The 22,619-nt window shown below is 37.0% G+C and overlaps 1 pseudogene; it reads left to right on the top strand.

Moving 5' to 3' along the window:
- The first annotated feature begins 5,492 nt into the window (after window positions 1-5,492).
- On the top strand, window positions 5,493-19,316 carry LOC119258676 (E3 ubiquitin-protein ligase Mdm2-like; annotated as a pseudogene).
- Window positions 19,317-22,619: the final 3,303 nt, after the last annotated feature.

Genomic DNA, 22,619 nt, shown 5'->3' with positions numbered 1-22,619 from the left:
AATCTTAAAACTTTGCATATATTTATATACATTTCTATTTTTATATATATATACACATTTCTGTGTGTGTGTATATATGTGTGTGTGTGTGTGTATAAACTTAAATACCAACAGACCTGATTGAGAGGCAAAACAGAGGTTACTAAGTTGGCAGAAGTTACTGGAAATTGGGTATTAAGCTTTAAAGATAAAAAATGAAAATAAGTATCATAGGTATCATGCGTCCTGGCTTCTTCAAAATTTTTCATGCACTTTAGCCTTCACAGCTCATTTTAGGCTCCCTGCTCAGCAGTTGAGACATGAGCATAGGAGGACAGACCACTGGCCTCACAGGCTCCACCACCTCACAGTGCACCGTGTGCAGCTGTAACCCCAGAGCACAGAGCTGAGCAACTGCCAACTTCCAAAAGATGGAGAAGGAAACTCAGTAACCAAGGAAGTTCCTGAAAGTGAAGGGAAAATTAACCTGACAAATACCAGAGAGCAAATGAACATTCACCAAATATCTGAAGCCAAATGAGAACCCTGGATGAGTTTTGCGGAAAACAATGAGGAGGACATTGCAATGAGTACAGATACTGTCACCACCTATGGCAGCACCTGGAGACCTGCAAGCAGACCTCCCCTTGTGATCACTCAACAGTGAGTGTTTCCCTAGGAATTCTTTGAATTTGTGAGGTGAAGCGAGATATGGGATAACTGTTCAGGTGAGCTTATTCTTCGGACAGGAGTGAGGGTCAAGAACAAGGAAAATATTGAATGTCCTTTGAGTTTTATTTGACAAAAATGCTCTTCACTCATGAGAATGACATGTAGTCACCTGGAGAAAAACTCTTTAAACTTGCAGTTTTTGAAAATAGACTTTATATAAAATATCAGCTAATAGGATGATAATGCTAAATAGACTTTATATAAAGCAGATAATCAGATGATAATGTTGTGTGTGTGTGTATGTGTGTTTTGGATCCAGTCAAATAGTTAGCATCACACAGCAGGGAAAAAATAGGGGGGGGGGGGTTAAAATCACAGCCTAAGCTTTTTCTGTAATTATCTAAAATTATCTAGATTAAACTTGAATATGTCTACTGTACCTCATTAAGCACACTGTTCTATCGCCTGCCCTTTCTATCTCAAAATGTTCTCTCATTTTTGAATTGAATTTCTCCCCCATTAACTTACTGCTTAGGTATATTTTAATGGCCTTCCTTTCAACATAAGCACACTTGTTTTGGCCGTGAAATTATCTCATTTCATTGTATAAAGCCAAGCTTCATTTCTAATTTTCAGTAATTGTGTCCATTCCTAGGTGAAAAATGCAAGCCTAAACAAAGGCCTCTTTAAACCAGCCTGTCATTTTCAATTCTTTCTCTTCCAGACACTGGTTGTTAATTTTCATCACAATGATGCATGTCTGTTCTCCCTCTTCAACACACTGTTACAACCAACACATCTGCATCTTGCTGTGTGAGATCATCTCTTGGAGCAACTAACAGGTTCACACAGCAATGGACAGGGTAGGGAGAGTAACCTCAGGTAATCCATCCACCCTCTTGCCATCTGAGTTTTGCCTAAAGATAACCAGAACACTATGCTTCTTTTCCAGTAACTAGAAATCACTAGCGGAAAGCTTTGTCTGATAGCTACTCTTGCTTTACATTGCAGACATGCTCACAAATACACTTTGAAAATTCACATATAATATGTTCTATACCCTACTGCGAGCATGTGTGTGAGTGTGTGTGCACACACACACACATACACACACACTATGGCTTGAAAAATGTTTGGAAATGACTGGCCAGTACTTTTCAATCTCTAAGTTGTGCCAGTTTGCCACTGGAGGACAATGCAGAGCGAATGATACTCCAAGTAGAGTAACTAGTTTATAGAAAGACACCATGTGTTGAAAAGACCTTGACATTTTGCAAAACATGGGAAGGGAAATACATCTGGTACAGGAAAAAAATGAGTTTGTAGCTGTACTGTGGAGTAAAACTGAGAAGAACTTTATATGTCAAGTCTCAGACCCTGGATGTGATCCAAAAACCTGGTGTATGACTCAAGCATCTGAACTTAATCCAATTATTACACAAGACATGCAAACCATTTCCATTAAAATAGCATTTATCAACCACTTTTATATATACATTATTAATTAAAATGCATTTACTTATATTTCCCCTTTCAATTGTCCATAAAACAGAGGCAAAAATCAAACCAAAACAACAACAAAGAAAAAACTCTGCAGTAGTAGGACAGTTGATAAGGGAATTATCATCATAAGAATCAGGAAAACAAGACTCAAAGCTTTTAAGTAAATCTTCAAGTTTCAACAATTTCCCTGTGCCTATGTCATTAAGCTAAAAGCATAGAACGTATGCTGGAGAGGGTCCCCAAGAATTGGAAAAGGTGAGGGCTGGCCTATAAAAATGTTTCTCAGCACAGGTACACCACACAATTTCTACATTCCCTAGGAAGACCAGGCACCAGAGTAAGGGAGTCGAGAAGTGTGAAAGATTAATGTTGTATCTAGATTCAGGGAAAGATTTTGACAAAGATGTTAGCTCGAGGATTATTTATAATGACAAAAATTAGAAATAATGCATGTGTTACTGAATATGAAGGCAAAATAAAAATGTGCATCATATATTTAAATACCATGTGGGCATTAGGAACTGATCTCAATTAAATGGAGAAAAGTTTACAGGATAATATTAAGAAAAATAAAATATGGAACAGAAGCCCCCAAAAAACAAACAAAAAATGACGCACATAATCACTCAATATGCTTTCAAGCATAACTATCATTATCCATTGATCTTGTTCTGTATCATCTATTGATCTTCCCAACTAATTATGCTTTCAATCTGTCCAACATCCAGGTTTCTCTAGGACACTTGAAGGAAATACATTCAGTAGATATCAGGATATTTTCCTCCTTTTGAGACAGTTTTTTTTTTTTTTTTTTTTCGCTCTACATACTTCCCAATGTGGTAGAGAACTTTGGGAAGGGAACTCACACTCCATTAGTCTCTGAGTTAGATATGTGTGCCTCTTCTATATAATGCAGACATTCAGTTGGCCACTGGCTTGTGTTTAAATGGCAAGTGAGGAAACAAGATATAAGAAGATAGCAATGCAATAACTAGCACTTTCTAAGAGCCTAGTATGTGCTGGACAGAAGAGGTGTGCTAGCCTTGTGGAGTCAAGTGGGTATAGAACATAAAATATGCAATATATGCAATAATAATGAAATGTGGTAACTGGTATAATGGCGCAATTAAAAGTATTTGAAAACTATATATTAAGAACACAAAATTCCATCTAGGAGGAATTCAAAAAAAATTATAGATATAGAGCTATTTAGGACTCAGACCCTAAATAGCAATACACTCCCAGAAGGAAGCATCAGCGCATGTAAAAGCCCTGAAATGACATCACCTGACATGTTTGAGGAACTGAAGAAGATTTAGATTGATTGGACTAGAAGATGTCTTGGTAGGAGGAGGGAAGGGCAGAATGAAAGAGAATTTAGAAGTAAACACTAGTAAATATTAAATGTCACATGAAGCACATAAAGAAATGTGGGATCTACCCATAGAAAAGCAAGAAGGCACTGAAATGTTTCAAGATTTTTTTTTTTTTTAAGATTTATTTATACAAGAACCCAGGTACAGGCCAGATGTGTGGGAAGGTGAGAGGGTTCACCAGAGACAGAGCTGGGAACAGAACAGGCAGACTGACGAAATATACTGCTGAGGGGAGCAGCGGGCGAGACAGGAGAGGTCTGCTTGCCATGTGGGCTGCTCTGAGGCTGGCAGGGATCGAACCAGCACTGCAGAGGCTGCAGACAGCTCTACAATGTGGCGCTCAACCGCCTGTGCCACCAGGGAGGCTCCTGAAATGTTTCAAGATTTTAATGGAGTTGGTTGAGGGGTAAGGGTGGCAGAGTTAGCATTTTAGTGGATTAATTCTGGCTGTGATAGAGTGCTGATTGGTTGTAATTAAGACTGGATGAAGGGGAATATGTTAAGATACAATTTCGGTAGCTCCATAGAGAGATGATGGTGAGCTTGATTAATGCAGTAAAACAGAAATGAAGCAAAATTACAATCCATAGACTTTGGATGCAACAATATGAATAGAGCAGCAAAGTCCCAATTATGACTGGATTATTTTCCTGGGAGAACTTGGATAGGATCTAATTGGCTGAAGATGAAAGAACAGATTTTTCCTATAAAAAAATTATCAGGACCTCCCTGGTGGCACAAGGGGTTAAGTCTCAGCACTATTAAGCTATCAGCAGCCACTGCAGCATGAGTTGGATCCTTGGCCAAGGAGGTGACCCACATGGTGCAGCAGACCTCTCCTGTATCATCTGCTGCTCTCCTCAGCAGTGTATTTCAGTCAGCCCACCTGTGCTGCTCCCTGCCCTGTCTCTGGTGAATCCTCTCACCACCATCCCCACACCTCTGCCTACACCCCAGCTCTTGTATGAATAAATATTTAAAAATTATCATTTAAAAAATATCTTGTCACTGATATGGGTATTTACCTAACAAAATCAATAGAAGCACCAGCCCTTGCATATTCACACAATCTGACATAGCTCATGAATTGGGAGCTGATAATAATTTAGGATTAGGCAAGCAATTGGCAAAATAAGTGAGTTGAAAAGCTACACAAATCCTTGTGGGGGTGTAGGAATCACCCCTATAGATGTTTCTAGAGATAGCAGGATATGAGGACACTGGCTTGATTTATATTGCTGCCTGTGACAGAGAGATTGGTGTAGATGAAATTGGAAGTGCTTAATAAAAATGCTATTGTGGCATCCATGTAATTTATACCCACTTCTCAGTGACATTTGGGTACATCTGTATTTTTTGAGTTTTCTACATTGAGCAGATATCATAAGACCCTTGACATTTACCAGGGATAAATCCCAAGATCTTTGCAAATTTCTAGCTTTGCAAATATAGAAAAGTTTGTTCAGTATCTTGACTTTCTCTAAAAATCATATTTCCTTCAAGAGAAATGTCTCTAGTGAATTTTCTTACATTGTAAGAAAGAGTTACTTCTTCTAACTACAAAACATATATGAAATCCCTCCTCAGCTTTCAAACTGCATTATGGCTACCCTACTCTAAACCATGTCATCTTTTTCTTGAAGAAACTATTACCCCCAAATTTCCATTTTGAATTGCACAGAACCCACAATATATATAAAATATGTATCATATCACTAACATCTACAAATTCCTTTTCATTGGTTTCAGAAAAAAAAAAAAAATCCTCCTTCACTGCCAGGACGTAGGAATGCTGTTTAACACATTATTGATAATTTCTATACCTGCTAAAATTGCAGTGTTCTAACTCATAAGAGTGTTTTGTATGTCTGTACCAGCTTGTCCCGATAGTGTGTACAAGCAGTGTGAATGCTGGTGGGTGCTTTTGTTTTGATGATCTGTGGTTAGGTTGTTGTGGTAGACATGGAGGCAATGTTTGCTTACAAGATCAGCCCCAATAAAACCCCCCAAACTCTTAGACTCAAGTAAGCTTCCTTGGTAGGCAACTTTTACAGGTGTTACTAAATGTACAATTAGAAGAATTAAGTGTGTGATGACTCCACTAGAAGAAAACGCTGAAAGCTTTCTATTTTTTTAAGATAGATTCATTTATGCATACAAGAACTGGGGTGTAGGCCAGAGGTGTGTAGGGTGAGAAGATTCACCAGAGACAGAGTGGGGAGCAGAATAGGAGGATCTACTGAAATGCATTGTTTTGGGGAGCAGTGGGTGAGATAGGAGAGGTCTGCTGTGCCATGTGGGTTAGCTCCATGGCAGGGGATCAAACTCATATTGCACTAGCTGGGGATAGCTTCATAGTACTGGGTCACTAGACAGGCCCTGGAAAGTTTCTCTTGTACTCCATACACTTTGCCTATGCACAATCACTTGCTGGTTTTGCTTTGTGCCTTTACACAGTAGTAACTCAGAGTATAAAGACTTCCAAGTTCTGAGTCCTTTGAGTGAATCATTTAACCTGGGTGTTTCTTGGAGACCCCTGAGATATTTCCCAAAGTAATACAGAAATTGCTATTGGAAATGGTGTGCTGTCATATCAAAATCCTAAAACATGTGACATTACTGTTATAGTGGCCTGAAAATATGGTGATTTGCATTAAAAAGTGGTAGAGCATTTGTCATATGTGATAGAGTAGTAAAACACTTGCCTGGGGTAATTTGAGAAGTAGATCATGTAAATGATAAACTTGTCCTCTCAACCTAAGAGTCTAGAGAAAAAGGTTGGAAAATAGAATTTTATTAGTGTGTCTTGAATGAAATTGACCACATTTTATAGGACATTTCAAGAAAGTGATGAGTTCGGGAAAGAATTAACTGTGGAATGGAGTGGCAGAATTATGAACATCCTTGGTTTTGCAGTATTGCTGAAACTGACTGTTTTGAATCCCCCACTATAAGTGATGATATAAGAAAGACTTTGAAAGTCAAAAGTCTATAAAAACTCAGCAATGCAATAATGATTAAATTAAAGGCCTTGCCCCTTTGTTAAAACTCTCAAAAGGTTTGAGTGACTTATGAAATCCAACTAAGGGTCAATGCCCAATAAATTAATATCATATTGAAAATATCTTGAGATAATCTCAGATTTATGGTGTATCCTGTAGCTTTTCATCAACTATCCAAAAATAGATTCAGTAAGTTGGCAAAGAAAGTAGTCTTGAAAAAAAAAAGGTAATTGAGAAATGAATGGCCCTCAGCCTCCCTGGCGGTGCAGGGGTTAATGTCTCAGGACTATCAAGCTATCACCAGCTACTGCAACCTGAATTCAAACCCAAGCCAGGAGCTAACCCACAAGGTATAGCAGATCTCTCCTGTCTTGTCTGCTGCTCCCTCAGTAGTGTATTTCAGTAGACCTGCCTGTTCTGTTCCCCACTCTGTCTCTGGTGAATCCTCTCACTCCCCTGTACCTTTGGCATATACCCCAGTTCTTGTATGCATAAATAAAAATAAATCTTAAAAAATGAATGGATCTCAGAATCTATAAACACTATACTTAAAAAACTTTGAGATAATACTGGTTTATAACATTGTTTGTATTTTATAAGTATAGGATCCCCCCCAAGCTATTTAGGTGTTTTGACAATAGTTCATGTCCACCACCAAAGCATCCATCCTCTACTACCACAGTCCATTCTGCTCCCTCCCCACCTTTTAAAACTATGATTATTAAAGTAACATTGGTTTATCAACTTACAGTGGTTTCAGGCTTACATTGTTTCAACTTTGATATCTGTGTATACAACATTATAATCACCACCAAAATCCCACTTCCATCTAACAACGTGTAAGACATCCTTTATGCAATTTATCTACTGATCCCCTTCCCCATTCATTACCAGCTAGTATCAACATAGACAAGAAACAGCAAGTGCTGGTGAAGATGTAAAAGGAACCCTCCTGTAGTGCCAGTAGTGCTGTGAACTGATGCAGATACTATGAAAAACAGTACTGAAAGTCCTCAAAATAATGAAAACTTGAAATACTATATGGAGCTATTCCACTTCTAGATATTTAATGGAAGAATATAAAAATGTATTTAAGGCAAGGTGTGGTTACTGGTACATGGATCTGAATGGACTGAAATATAAAATATCCATACTGTGTATGTGTGTATAGTATCATTGTGCTAAAGAAATGTGGAGCGGGCCTTCCCGGTGGCGCAGCGGTTGAGCGCTGGGTTGCGAAGCTGCCCGCAGCCTCTGCAGCGCTGGTTCGATCCCCAGCTGCTCCCTGGCCACCAGAGGAGGGTCCCACATGGCGCGCAGACCTCTCCTGCCGCCCGCTGCTCCCCTCAGCAGTGTCCTTCGGTCCTTCTGCCTGCTCTGCTCCCCTCTCTGGCTCTGGTGAATTCTCTCATCCTCCCGCGCTTCTGACTGTACCCAGTGCTTGTATAAATAAATAAATACATCTTAAAAAAATGAAGTTAGAGCAAGGAAAGTAAAAAAATAAAAATAAATAAAAATAAAAAAAAGAAATGTGGAGCCTAGTTCAAAAAAAAGCCACTGATTCTTTGAGCCTTAAAAATTACCTTTGCATTTCTTGAAAATATTGATTATGCTCAGCTACCACTGGAACTGCTAACAATTCCTGAAACACTCCCTTAACACAGAAGTATAAAGAGAATAGAAATAAAGGAACCATTTCAGATTGGTATCAGGAAAGAACAGGGTTTTAATCCAAGTCGCATTTTGAATTAGCTATGGAACACTGGGCAATTTAAACAGGAATAATTACAATGCCATTTCAAAAGGTCATTGTGAGGATTAAATGCATGAAATAGCTTAGTATAATTTCTATCACATAGAAAACATCCAATAAATGTTAACATTCATTGTCAAAATGATCCTTGGGGGGCCTCCCGGGTGGCATGAGGGGTTAAGATGCAACCTATGAAGCTCTCTCAGTCACTGTAGCATGAGTTCGATCCCCAGCCAGGGAGCTACCCACATGGCACAGCAGACCTTTCCTGTCTCACCCGCTGCTCCACTCAGCAGTGTATTTCAGTCAATTCACCTGTTCTGTTCCCCACTCTGTCTCTGGTGAATCCTGTTACCACCCCCCACCTCTGGCTTGTACCCCAGTTCTTGTATGCATAAATAAATCTTTGAAAAAAAAAAGATCCTTGGGTCCCCATGCTTCTACAAGCACATAGTAAACTGTTACATTCCCTATGTAGGGCACATTCCCCAAAGTCCACCTCTGATATGGATTTAAGAGGAATAGTAGTAGGGGAGGGGAGAGAAGCTTTCAGAAGCAGGAGGTAGGAGGTCGCTGTGAATAATGTAATAGTGAACCTCTTCTGGGAGAGAGAATAAGGGCCTCATCAAGGAATATAATCTACTTTCATGATAGGTGGTTCACACAATGTCTAACCCAAAATATTATAGAATTTCTAAGGGCCAAAATGAGCTATAGATTGGTCATTTGACTCCTTTCAGAATGAGAATAGTTATTGCAATTAGCTAGTCATATTCCACCAGTATATCACAAGTGTACGTGGCGTGAACAGATGGTTGTCTTTGGAGTTAGGGAGTTTCTAGTCCAAGAGAAGCCACTTCTGGATTTGATGAAGTGACTAGTAACCTCACTACCACTCTTAACCTTGGGAGTTGCTGCTGGATGAGATTTGGGTGGTCTTCCTTGGCCTGGGGGTGTGCATTTGACATTAAGGTTAAACTAATGTTAGAAATGGAAGAACAAACTGACTGCACAGAGTTTACCCATGTTAATCAGTATCTAACTGTCCTTTCTTGTTTTGATTTAAGGGAACTACACTTCCTCTCAAATAAAGCAGATAGCACTTTCCCCCTGTAGGGAAATACCATTTTAAATTACCTTTAGTGTCTTTGGAAAGATCTGAAAACTTTCTTCAAAGAGGAAGGAAAAGGTATTTCTGAAGGTCTAGGGGTGGAATTTCCAACTTGGAAGGAGTGTAGCTATTGAATGCCTTCTATGAGCCTGGCATATTGGTAGAAACTTTACATATATCACATTAATCATTCCTTACAAGAAGGTTTTGAATTAGGCATTATAATAAGCCCACTGTAGAGATGGGATTAGGATTAGAAAGGTAAATTGGGTATTATAAATTAGTAACAATCAAAATCAGTACATGAATTCGGGTGTCTTGCTTTGCAATACATGCTCTTAAGACTATGTAAATTACTGTTCACAGGGAGATGACCAGAGAGACCTGAATGAGGCTGTGGTCAACAAGCATGGATGAAGGAAGCAGCCAAGAATATAACTCACTCTAAATAATTTTTCTGTTTTGTTTATTCTTCCATCCATGAGAGTGAAATGATGAACAAGTGAGCCATGTAGTAATTTTTATTTATACCTTTCAGCCTCCAAAACTTTTCATGTGTCAGATGGGATCCTATTGTTGGTTTTTTGAATGAGAAATACCTCAGAGAAACTTACTTCCTCTACATGGTGTGTGCATTTTTACTCCTTTTTAAATTCCCAATTATCAATTAACTGGTATTACCATTTCTCCTCTTCTCATGATGATTTATTATCTAGCCTACCTTGATGTAGAGTTGTGCTCCAAGTTGAGAGGGACATAAAGATACAGAAGGAATTGGAGGGCAGGGAGGGTAAGAAAGAAGGGGTGCAGCAGGATAGGGAATTGGGAGCAGGGCAGAGATTGGGGCTCATCAAAGGGGGGCTGAAACAGGGCAAGAAAAAGAGAAATAGACATGATTATTGCCCTAAAAGATCAAATTGCTTAGAGAAATAAATAGATGTAGAGGAGTGATAACAAGCATCTCCAGCCTAAGGATTTTCATTTTTTTTTTTTTTCAGACCAAAAAAGTACATACTGTATTTTATTGTGTATAGGAAATTCTGGAATGGGAGAAACTAGTGTATAGTAACAGAAAGGTTACCAATGGTTGCCAGGAACTAGAGGTACAGAGGGTAAATTCCAGTCTGTATCAGGAATTCTTTTTTATTTTTTTAATTTTATAGATAAAATCAAAATCAAAATCAACAAGCAACTATAAACCAGAGACACTATAGGGGGAGGGTGTAGGATCAAAACAAGGTGGGTGGGAATTGTATGGGAACTATAATCAAGATGAAAATGCATACATTGCGCAAAAATGAAAAATGATGTAAAAATACATAAAATAAAAAAAAATATAAGGATTTCTCTCTTTAAAGCCTAGTTGATAATCAAGCAGGATGTCCCTCCAGGAAGAAGGATAGTAGAGTGGAATTCACAAAAGATGTTGCAAGATGAGCTGGTTAAGTCAGGGAAGGAAAGAATCTGAGTAAAAAAAAGGTCAGTATGGTGAAGGAGGTAGAACATGAAATTCAGAATCAGAAGGAAAACCCAGGTTTTTCTCTCAATAGTGAAAGGACTACAGCATGTTTCATTGTTTTCAGTCTCAGCTGCTTGTGTAGAGCAGGCACAATGATAGAGACATCTTAGGTGTGATGGAGGATTTGATGATGAAACTAGAGTTGTTTGTATCATCTAGTGCCTTGACACAACGTGGACCTCACCTAAGTCTCTGCCCTTCCTCATCCTTGCTTCAAGGCTGGTTTCATCATTGTTTGGCCAATTAATTCCTACATTTAAGAAATATTGACTGCATTCTTATTATAGAGTAATTACTCTTCCAATTGCTTAGGACTGAATGATGAACGAACTAGATTTTTGCTTTCTTAGAGCTTCTATTCTTGTGGGAGATTAAAAATAATAAAAAGCAAATAACCTAATAATCACACAGGCTTACCTGAAATGTTGATAAATGGAAGGAAGTAATTAGAAGTATGATGTTATAGAGAAGGGGGGAGGGGCGTTTGCAGAGAAAACTTTTTCCAGTGGGAATAACCCTTGTAAAGACACACATCTGACCAATAAGCCTCAAGTTTTGGTGGGACCTAGCAGTGGTCAAAGAATGACAGGAGGGAATGATGAGAAGACACAGCCACGGTGCCACAGATCCCTTGAAACCTCGGTAGAGCACGTGAGTCAAAGGGGCAGCTGTAAAGACAGAGGGGCCCTGTGAGGAGCTCAGGGGGAGGTGAATGGAGGAGAGCAGAGGGTGGTGGCAGAGACACTCTGTGCCATGACTGGGAATTTAAACAGTCTCATTACATCCCTTGCCAAACTAGATCTTCCCAAGCAGTCCAGAACCCTTTTTTTTTTTGCTTGACCAAATGTGATCATTAGCCAATTCACATTTTTTCAACCCATTTCTTCCAGACCATTGATCCATGTAGCCTGGTCCAGCCATGCTGAATTTTTATTCCAATGAATAAACTCCCATTCACCGCCTCTCTGACCGTCCCTTGTGCAATTTCCCAAGTGCCTCTTCCATTTGGTTCCTAGTCATGCCTCTGTTACTGTTTTCATTATTTTAAAAATGGAGAGGATGCATTTCTGCTGAAGTTGCCTGATCTTGTTTCACTCTATTGGACTCCAAAGAGTGCTGTCTGGGTGCAGGCAGATGGATGAGGCAGAAAAGCCACTGATTTGATTTTCCCTTTCAATTTTCAGATCTTTCACTGCTTGCCTGGTTTGTTTTCTCTTCTAACAGTGCATCTAAATGTGTGTTTTTTTCTTTCTGTCTCTTAAGGTAATCCTTTTATTGCTCTTACCTATAACATTTACCTTTGATGGTTTTCTGGATATGTGTTCAGGATCAAAAATATTCTGTCCTTGGGCCTCCCTGGTGGTGCAGTGGGTTAAGAGCAGCACTGTGAAGCTGTCGGCAGCCTCTGCAGCATGGGTTTGATTCCCAGCCCACCAGGTAGATTCCCACATGGCGTGGTGGCAGACCTCTCTTGTCTCACCCACTGCTCCCCTCAGCAGTGTATTTCAGTCAGTCTGCCTGTTCTGCTCCCTGTTCTGTCTCTGGTGAATTCTCTCATCCTCCTGCGCCTCTGGCCTGTACCCCAGTTCTTGCATAAATAAATAAATTTAAAAAATCTTAAAAAAATATTCTGTTCTCTGCTTAGCTGTTGTGTTTTTGCTTCAACTTAGTTACAGCCCTATGTGGTTTTTCTGGCTTAGCTTTGTGCTCTCTCTTCTTAGAGATTCCTTCAGTTGGGGTGTCAAAACAGTGTCTTTAAATAAACTTTTTGGCCTCCAGAACTTTTAATGTCAGGTAAGATCCTATTGTTGGTGTTTTGAAAGAGAAATACCACCCGAGAGAAACATACTTTTCCTGTACAGGATCTGTGTGGTCTTCCTCCTCAATACCCAGCAATGAGTTGTCTACAGTTCCTAATTCAAGTCTCCATTCTGTCAAAAAACAGCTTCTTACCCATCCTGTTCATTTGCAGTGCATCTCAAAAGCTTGCTCACAGAAATGTGAGGACGTTTAATTTTTTCCTGTTATTGCTTTCCAAAAACACGACCATCACAGGAAATTGAAACAGTGCTGGAAGTCTATGGTAGAGAAGGCTCTGCATACTTTGCATGATTATGAAAGGATATCTTCTCAGCTAGACATTTGGAATACTGATACATTGTATATTGACACGCTTTATTAATTCCTCCTTTCACTTAATTTTTTTTAGAACACTTAGGTTTCAAGAAGCCAAGTAAGTTTAACCTCAGCACTCTATATATACTGCATTTTGTAATAGTTCTTAGAGTGTAGGTTTGACTAAATTCTTTGCAACTTTCTGTCAACATAGTTTTTCAAAAACATATAGAGTTGACTTTTTGGTCTGCACCATTGCTTTTTTATGTAGGTTTTCATCAACTGACCCAGACTTTAAACAAGCATTAAAAGTTTGTCATGGAATGTATCTTAGTTATTTCTCTAGGTGACTCTAAAACTTTCTGGTTAAAGAGGGATGTTGACACAATTATAGGTAGACAATAGTATGCACTGGTTTCATATTTCATTCTGCTCAAATGCATATATTTTACTCATTACAAAACTTTATAACCAAAGTATAAAATTATGGAAATTTTTAAAAGGGCAATCATACTGTCTTCATTTTAGCATTGTTGGCACTTTAGAACATAAAGATATAGTTCTTGAGTTTTTGATGCCTCCAAATGCTGAACTAGCAAGATCCTGGGACTATGAAAAAACAGAACAGACTTTGAGCTGGAAAGGGGTCCAGGTGGAGAGAGCAGCACCCATTAAACCTTACAATGAGACCATTTCAAAAGTATCTATCAGACTCCAGGATAGAATATTTAGGGTATACAAAGACAGTGGGATGGGAAAGATAATTTTAAAGGGTAAATTAGGCTAATTCAAGACAGAAAGGACTGGACAGTCATTGCAGGAAAAAGGAATGCATGAAATATAATATATTACTGATACAATGTATCAGTATTCCAAATATAACATAAGAGGTGAGAAAAGTTAAAAATTAAAAGTTAGGCTAACTATAAACTTGTCTGTGCATTATTCTTTAAGTACAAATTTAATCCAGGGATATACGGACACATGCATATTTGTGTACATGTGAACGGTGCATTATATTTCATGTACAGTCATTTCAAGTGAAGATGCTTTCACCATCATCACTAAATATTATATATTGTCAACTATTGTTAAATTGTCAAATATTAAATAAAATATGTATACTAGAAAATATTAAATATGATTAGACATTGTTCAGTAAGTCAAATAAATCTAATACTATTAATTCCAGGTATGTTTTTTTTTTCCTTTAGCTAAAATTACTACTTTAGAGTATATTCCTAGGTTTGCATATCCTCTAGCAAAATAAGAAACACTTTGTGGTTCCCAATATATGTTAGGAATTATTTAATAAAATAGTTTTTACCAATTATACTCTCATCTACAATGCAAATTTGAATGTGTTCTTCTCTTAACATATACTGCCAACACTGGTGCTATTTCCCACTCAGTTTTACTAATTTATTTGCCAGAATATTTCTTAGTCTTTAGTATGAAATCCTTGTGGTACATTGGGAATTATTCTCATGTCTTAATGATGTTATGAGGACTAATTTAAGTAATGAATGAAAATTGCTAAGCACACTGGCACATGTAAGTGTTCGATAAATTATACCAATCAGGTTATTATCTCTCCAACTAACAAAGATTAGATCTGTTTTTTCTTCTTTTCGTAGATATATTGGAGAACTAATAACTTAATGAATAATTAAATCATACACTAGAAAAAATTCTTACTTTGTACTAGTGATTGACTACCACCACACAGAGCCCAAAACTATGATGAGGTGGAGAAGTAATAAGACCATTTCAAACCTCTCAAAAAATATCATTTCATATAGACTGTTTGACTTCAATACAAATTATTCAAATTCTTAAAGCTCAAATCAATAGGAAAATAATAATAGGGTAGGCAAAGAAAATGACTTTCTTATGTCACTTATGACATAACTCTAAATTACACTTAGATCTCTGAAATTCAAAAGCTCCTCTTGTACTAAAAATTACCCAAACATTGATGTGAATTAAGTGTTCTAAATACATTATCTGTTAAGGAAGAATAATATGTGTGTTTGTGTCTTGGGGTGGGTGGAGGGGTCTGGGGTAGGATGTGTGGAAATAACTGCACTTTTCAGATATTAAGAGACTGAAGTCTAAGTACCACTGCATAATCATGTTGATCAAAACAGTGCTGGGGCCTCCCTGGTGGTACAAGGGGTTGAGATGCAACCTATGATGCTATCCGCAGCCACTGCAGCACAAGTTCGATCTCCCCTCCAGGGAGCAACCCACATGGAGCAGCAGACCTCTCCTGTTTCGCCCACTGCTCCCCTCAGCAGTGTATTCCATCTGCCTGTTCTGTTCCCCACTCTGTCTCTGGTGAATCCTCTCACCCCCTGCACCTCTGGCCTATACCCCAGCTCTTATACGCATAAGTAAATAAATCTTAAAAAAAAAAAAAAGCACACAGTGCTGAGTCATAAAATAAAAACAAAATTGTTTTAAAAAACCACTGGTGTTAGCTTTTCTAGGGGGTACACAACAACTCCTTTCCTAACTAGACCAGTACTTTCTACTTTCATTTTTATTTCATCAGGTCTATTGAAATATAGTTTATGTGCAGTTATTTTATGCTCTTTTGATGTTTCCCTCAAAGCATTTGTCCTTTTAACTTATCAAATTTATAGTCACAAGGTTGATGTTTTCTTACCCTTTTATATGATATCTGTAGAATTCGAGGTGATGTCATGCTGATTATTGGCACTTTGCATCTTTTTTCTTAATCAGATTGGTCAGAGTTTTGCTAGATTTATCATTGTTTTTTCAAAGGACTGGTTTTAGTTTTGCTCATTTTACTGTCTTTTGTATTTCAAATTTCACTGATTTCTGCTCTATTATTTTCTTTCTCTTCTGCTTTGAATGTATTTGTTCTTTTTGTAGTTGCTTAGATTTAATCTCCAAAGATTGACTGGAAATATTTATTTTTTCCCAATTGCAATATTTTCTAAGTACTTCTTCAGTTATACCACATAAGTACTGATATGCTGTATTTTCTCTTTGATTTAATGCCAAACATTTTCTAATTTCACTGTTGTTTTCTCCTTTGACACAGGTGTACTCATAAGTGTTTTTGAATTTCAAAATATTTGAGATTTTTCCAATTACTTTTTACTTAGTTATAGTTTAATTCCATTGTGATCTGAGTATATGCATGTACAATTTCATTCTAGAATCTCTGAGATTCTAGACGAATAGTGAATAGCCTATCATGATGAATAGTGCATGTGCATTTGAAAACGATATCTATTCTGCTATTGGAGACTCCTTTAAATATCAGATCAATCAGGTTAGTTGATAGTATTGTTCAGTTGTTATGTTTTCTCACTATTCTATCAATTACTGGGACATCTCCAAATACGTAATTGCAAATTAAAAAAAATGCTATAAATACCATTTATTATTAATGTCTAATAAATAGCAAATTTCTTTTTTTTAAGTCACATAATTATCTAAAATGTACCCATGATGTTTAAATTCACTTTAATTTAGGCTTTCACCAAAATATGAAACATCAGATACTTTTCATTGAGCAGCACATAATAACAACTATTTATGTGGCAATGCATAATTTAACCATATACATATTTTGCTATTTGGGGAAACTAACCCTATTTAAGACATTTTCTAAATGTTACTAACCAATGGGCAAGACATTTTACCTCTTCTGATGTTAAGATCCTGCGTGATGATTTTTAGAAAATTCCCATTTTGAGTTTCAATTGCATTGGCTGTAAGAGGGAGAAGATTAGCCTAAATATTTTAAGAACCTCTCCTTTCTGTGACATCATTCATATAATCAAAGTTAGAATACTTACTTTTGATACATTTTGATTTAAAATGTACTTTTGAGGGCCAACCCACTTTTTTCTAATGAGCTGATATACTAAGTTGAGCTCACTTTTGTTGATTATAAAACAATAATCCCAGGCCTTCCCATACAGTAGGAAGTTGCAATAAATGAGGATAGGAAGATAAAAGTAATTGTCACTATACAACCACATTGATATAATAATTATTATCAAGCAAAAACACTGACATGCTAATCAAAGTTGCTACTTTCCTCTGAACCACACACAAAAAAATATTCTGCCCCAGAAACTTAATTATACTTGTACTATCCCTTTATGTAAATCTTTGAATGATCTTCTTATATTGTTTCTAACACAAAATTTCATGAGCTCTCCTTCCTAAGCAGCTAATTAAATCAATGACTGAACTATTCAGTTCATACTAAGGCAATCAGAAATTTCTATTTCTTATTAACTAGTTCAGGAGCAAAACTGCATAGTTCCCTTTCTTAGAATCTCAAAGAAGCAAGACTGAATGAACTGAATAGGTTGAGTTTAGAGTTGCAAACAAGACTATCTTCAAGACTTTGGTCAACTGGTATCTACCTCGGTAGAAATGGTCTTACTACTCAAAAATGAGCTGGTCAGTGTCCCACTAATGTGGCCTTTGGTTATTCCATTCCAGTAACTCTGAATTTTTGTCACCTACTTAAAAAGAAATCTAACTTGGGAAGCATGATTTCTTATTTTTCATCCAGAGGGAATTAGTAGAGAAAATTAAGTTCCCTCATCTAAGTAAGTACCTCAGGGAACTATTCACCTATCAATGCAAGGGAGAATTTCAGCCTATAACTTACCCAATTTCATTAGCAGTAATGGGAGTTTCATGTGAAATCCTGTGTGAATCACTGCTTTAGGAGATCTGTAAGTTGTTGATTACTTTTATTTTGTAATGACTTTATTCTCTAATTCAAACTTTTAACTCCTTAGGTTTGCAATCGATGGTAGATTTTGGAAGGAATGAAACTTACACTTTTGAAGGTAATTAAATCAGGTTAGCACCACATAGAATCATTTACCACTGTGAATATTAGATGCTTATTTCATGTTAGGTTCCTGGATGTTCTAATGTCATCTTGTCTATAGTGTGTGAAAACTGAAGATGCAAATTGAAATTTTTAGCTTTCAACAAATTGATCTGTTTATTAATATGTAATCATTTGTGAACATTCATATGATCATCCCTTTTTTCCTCTCAATGTTGGACCATAAATTTTTCACCCACTTGAATGATCCTTCGAGCAACCTGCCATGCCCTTTCCTGGGTTTCATTATTGTCCATGAATTTGTGTCCAAACCAGAACAATGTTCAAGGTGAAGGGGTGAACTGGGGGAGACTCAGAGCCTGGACATGTGCAAATTCAGGTGGGGCATTCCAGTGCACCAAATGGGCTCATTCTTTGGTCAGTGGCCCTGTGTGACTAGCAAGAAGATGGAACAAGAAGCCATGCAGGAGGGGCAGCCCCACCCTTCGGACAAGGCCCTCGTTCTCCAAAACTCACTTGTTTCAATGCCACAAAGGCCTCATTTTGAGTTTTTTTAGAAATTCAAGGGAAGAATAGATGACTTCTGACTAGAAGAAAATTCAGACAAATTACCTGGTGAATGACAAAGGAAGCACTTTCTGTGTAATAAGAGAGAGATGTTGTGAAAGAAGTCTCAGTGAATCCACGGCAATTTCATCAAATCCAGACCTTGATGCTAGAGTAAGTGAAAATTCAGGTGGTTGGATCAGGATTCAGTTTCAGATTAGTTCACTGTAGAATTTAAACTTGATTCTTGATTCAGAAGATTATAGCCTTACAGCAGAAGAATAACTCTCACAAGAAAATGATGAGATATGTTGAGTTACTGTGTGTCGGCAGGGGAGAGAGATATAGATTCTATGAAGAGGATCCTGAAACTTCCTTAGCTGGCTATTGGAAGTGTTCACATGAAATAAAATGAATTTGTCTTTTCTACTGCATTGCAACAGATGTTGGGCCCATCCTGAGAATTGGCTTCCTCATAACAAAAAGAAGGATGAAGGGGAAATATCTTAGAAAGTCAAACAGAAAACTCAACATGGGTTGAAGAGGGCTTTGATGCCCCTGATGGTAAATGATTCCAAAAATTCATGTGTTGAAGTAAAGGATGATAAAAATCACACAAGTCTCTCAATCCCAAGAAAGTGAACACAATTCTCAGTCATCAGCCTCTAATAGCATCATCTATAGCAGCCAAAAATGTGTCAGCAAGTTTGGGTGGAAGAAACATAAGACAAAGAATAAAATATGAAATCTAGTTTTCTCCATAAAGTCAGTGATCCTTGTTTGAATTGCCAAGGTCAGTATAAAAAGAGTTGCGTTATCCTTGGCAATACAGTACATCTTGTGGCATGTTCTACATGTGCAAATAAGCTAAAATATGCAAGATGAAGAAGTTCTACAAAGTTGCTATACCACAAAGTACATATAGTTAGCAATATGGCACTGTACTCTTGAAAATACGTTGAGAATAAATCTCATGCTAAGTTATCTTACTACACACACAAGGAAAATGTGGAGTGATGCATATGTTTCATATATTTATCATGGTGAGAGCATTATAGGTTTATGCATAGGTCCAAACTCATCAATGTATGGGTTAATATATACATTTTATATGTCAATTATACCACACAAAACTTAAACAGAAATAAACCCTGTTCACTATGAAGACAATCAAATAAAATGATTGCGCTACCTTATTTCTCCTACCTGATCTGTCCACAATAGAGTTCTGACAATATAATCCTGAAGTTTAGACACAAATTAAACATTTTTTTTAATTTATCAAACCAAGAATGAATCTCAGTCCATGTATATTTTGTCTCTTTCATCTAATTTACCTATTTTGGAAGGAGAGTAGTGAATAGTTATTTCTTCCTTTTAGAAAGCGTCAATTCTGTCTATATTTTATATTTGGGTTTAATGTAATTTGAATGGACTATACAGATCATTCTTTACCTCTATATTCACATATCTTAATTATATCTACTTCTCTTAAATTATAATATCTGATTGTGTGCGTGTGTACACTTGTGCATGTGTATCAGCTTTAAATATAACTTAGTATTTTAATTCATTTAAGAAGAAAACATTAATGTGAAATTTTTATATTACAATTTTAGATTCTTATTAATCTCCTGAGTCTTAGATTCTCTGCTCTTTCATTACTTTTAAAATACTCTTTTCAGCGAAATAAGCCAGAAAGAAAAAGAAAAATATCGGATGGTCTCACTCATAGCAGGAATCTAGAAAACTTAAATAAGGGACCAGGAAAATGAATATCTATAAGAAAGTGAAAATCACAATCAACAAACAACTATGAACCAGAGACACTTTATGAGGGGAGGGGGGCGGGGGGGGGATTGGGGTCAAAATAAAGGGGTTGCAATTGTTTGGGGAATATAAAAATAAAAACATTAAAAATTAAAAAAAATAAAAATAAATAAAATAAGGGGGGGGGTGCAATTGTATGGGGAATATAACCAAAATGAAAATGCACACATTGTGCAAGAATGAAAATGATGAAAGAATTATATAAAATAAAATATTAAAATAAAAAAAAGAAAGACTATGGACCAGAGGAAAACTTATTACTAAATAATAAAAGATATTGCCATTCTTGTTTTTCCAAAAAAAAAATAAATAAAATAAAATACTCTTTTCAGATTAAAAATAAATTGGTAGTTCTATCTGGTGTTGCATCAGTAAAAATTGTACTTTTTATTCTCCAGCCACTATAGTATATAAGGGATCAGTGATAAAAATGCTGTCAATTGAGATGTCTTTCAGAAATAGCCATTATTTACCCATTTGACATTTTAAGGCTCTATAGTAGAATATGAGTTTCCTTGGGGTTCTAACCTCACAGACCAGGGCTTTTCCACACTTGACTTGAGGATTTGGTGGAATCCACTGTATCCCCAAAGTTGAAGGACAATTCTAAGATACTTTGAAGTTCCTCCTTGGTCTGGGTTCAATAGTTTCTGGTAGTTGCTTAGGTTTCAGACATTTGCTTAAGGCAATTTCAGAAAACAATGAATTCAGGAAGGATGGGCTCAGAAATTTGATACAAAAAAAAAAAAAATCCCTTTTACAACTAGCCAGAAGGGTCTTAACATTTTTTCAAAATTACCCAGAAATTATGCATTATTTTTTATCAAGACAGAGACACAATGCAGGGTTCTGAAATATCTCTCAAACTGTGTAGATTAACTTCTTATATATGAATAGGAATTTTCAGCAAAATTGTGTAAATAATTCTGACAGGGGTACGTATTCTGGTGAGGATAGTCAAATCAACAAAACTGTTAGTTTTGAATATAATGGATGAGTAATATTTCATAGCAACACTGGTGACAGTTACTAACAGTGTCTGGTACTTATAAACTTCAGAAACACAAACACACACACACACACACACACACGACCTACCCAATATGTACTTGTGAAACAAATGGCTAAAGGCTCACTGCCTTAATCATACCGGTACTCAAATACAACAAGGTTTTATTAATTTGGATTTTATAATACATCAGCCAAGTAGTGCTAAATACAAGTCATCATTTCTAAGGAGAGTAGGTAGTATAAATGAGATTATAAACAATGTACATCTAGGGTATATGTATGCAATTATTATGCTATTTGTAAAACACTCTATGTGCAAATGGAATCTCATTCTGTATGCCATGGGCTAATACATCTTTAGGTTTAGAATACATAGATTACTTATTGATTTATAAATAAATAAATGGGTAATGAAATGTTAGATTAAGAAAAAAATGAAAAGGGCCTCCCTGGTGGTGCAAGGGGTTAAGCACTGTACTATGAAGCAATCCACAGCCTCTGCAGCAGGAGTTCGATCCCCGGCCAGCCAGGGAGCAACTCACATGGTGCAGCAGACCTCTCCTGTCTCGCCCGCAGCTCCCCTCAGCAGTGTATTTCAGTCAATCCGCCTGTTATGTTCCCTGCTCTGTCTCTGGTGAATCCTCTCACCCGCCACATCTCTGACCTGTACCCCAGTTCTTGTATGCATAAATAAATAAATCTTTAAAAAATGAAAGGAGAACTATTCATTATTATGTTAAGGACAACAAGAATTTAATGAGTCTCACCTCTAACTCAACCAATTGATAGACCTACTTGCCTTGGTATACCCATGGTCCTTAAAGTCTGGAAAATCTCCAGTAATAAAATAAAAGCAGCCCAGTCTTTTTTTTTTTTTTTTTTTTTTTTTTTTTTTAATTGTCAAACCCCCACTGTTCCAGTTGGTTGTAACCAAAGTGGCCTTTCAGTTGACCAAGGTCTCCAGACTTCTGCCCTTTCTACTTTTATATTATGTCTGCATTGTAAGCTGCTCCTATACTTCCTTCACTTTTGACTAGATACTAAGTTGGACACTTTCTAATATCTTCCTTTCACTCAAACTAGTATCATTTTCCTGAATCCACCTTCCAGAATACTAATTCTGGAATATGTCTTGTCTTCCTCCCTGAGCAGTGTCAGGCTAAATATACTGTGCAGAGAAAAAACAGCAGTTCACAAAGTACTGTTCCATGGTATGTATTCTCGCTAGCATCAAATGGGCCCTTAAACTCCCCAATATGCTTGTTTTCTAGGAAACATATTCTTACTGAGTCATTTTTCTTTGAGCCATCTTCATCAAGCCATTAAGAAATGGAAAATATGGCAATG

This window comes from Talpa occidentalis, unplaced genomic scaffold, assembly GCF_014898055.3.
Source record: "Talpa occidentalis isolate TD23 unplaced genomic scaffold, MPIMG_talOcc4v2.1 talOcc4.5, whole genome shotgun sequence".
Classification (NCBI taxonomy): Eukaryota; Metazoa; Chordata; class Mammalia; order Eulipotyphla; family Talpidae; genus Talpa; species Talpa occidentalis.
Note: the sequence above shows the minus strand (reverse complement) of the source record. Positions and strands in the feature narration are given on the sequence as shown.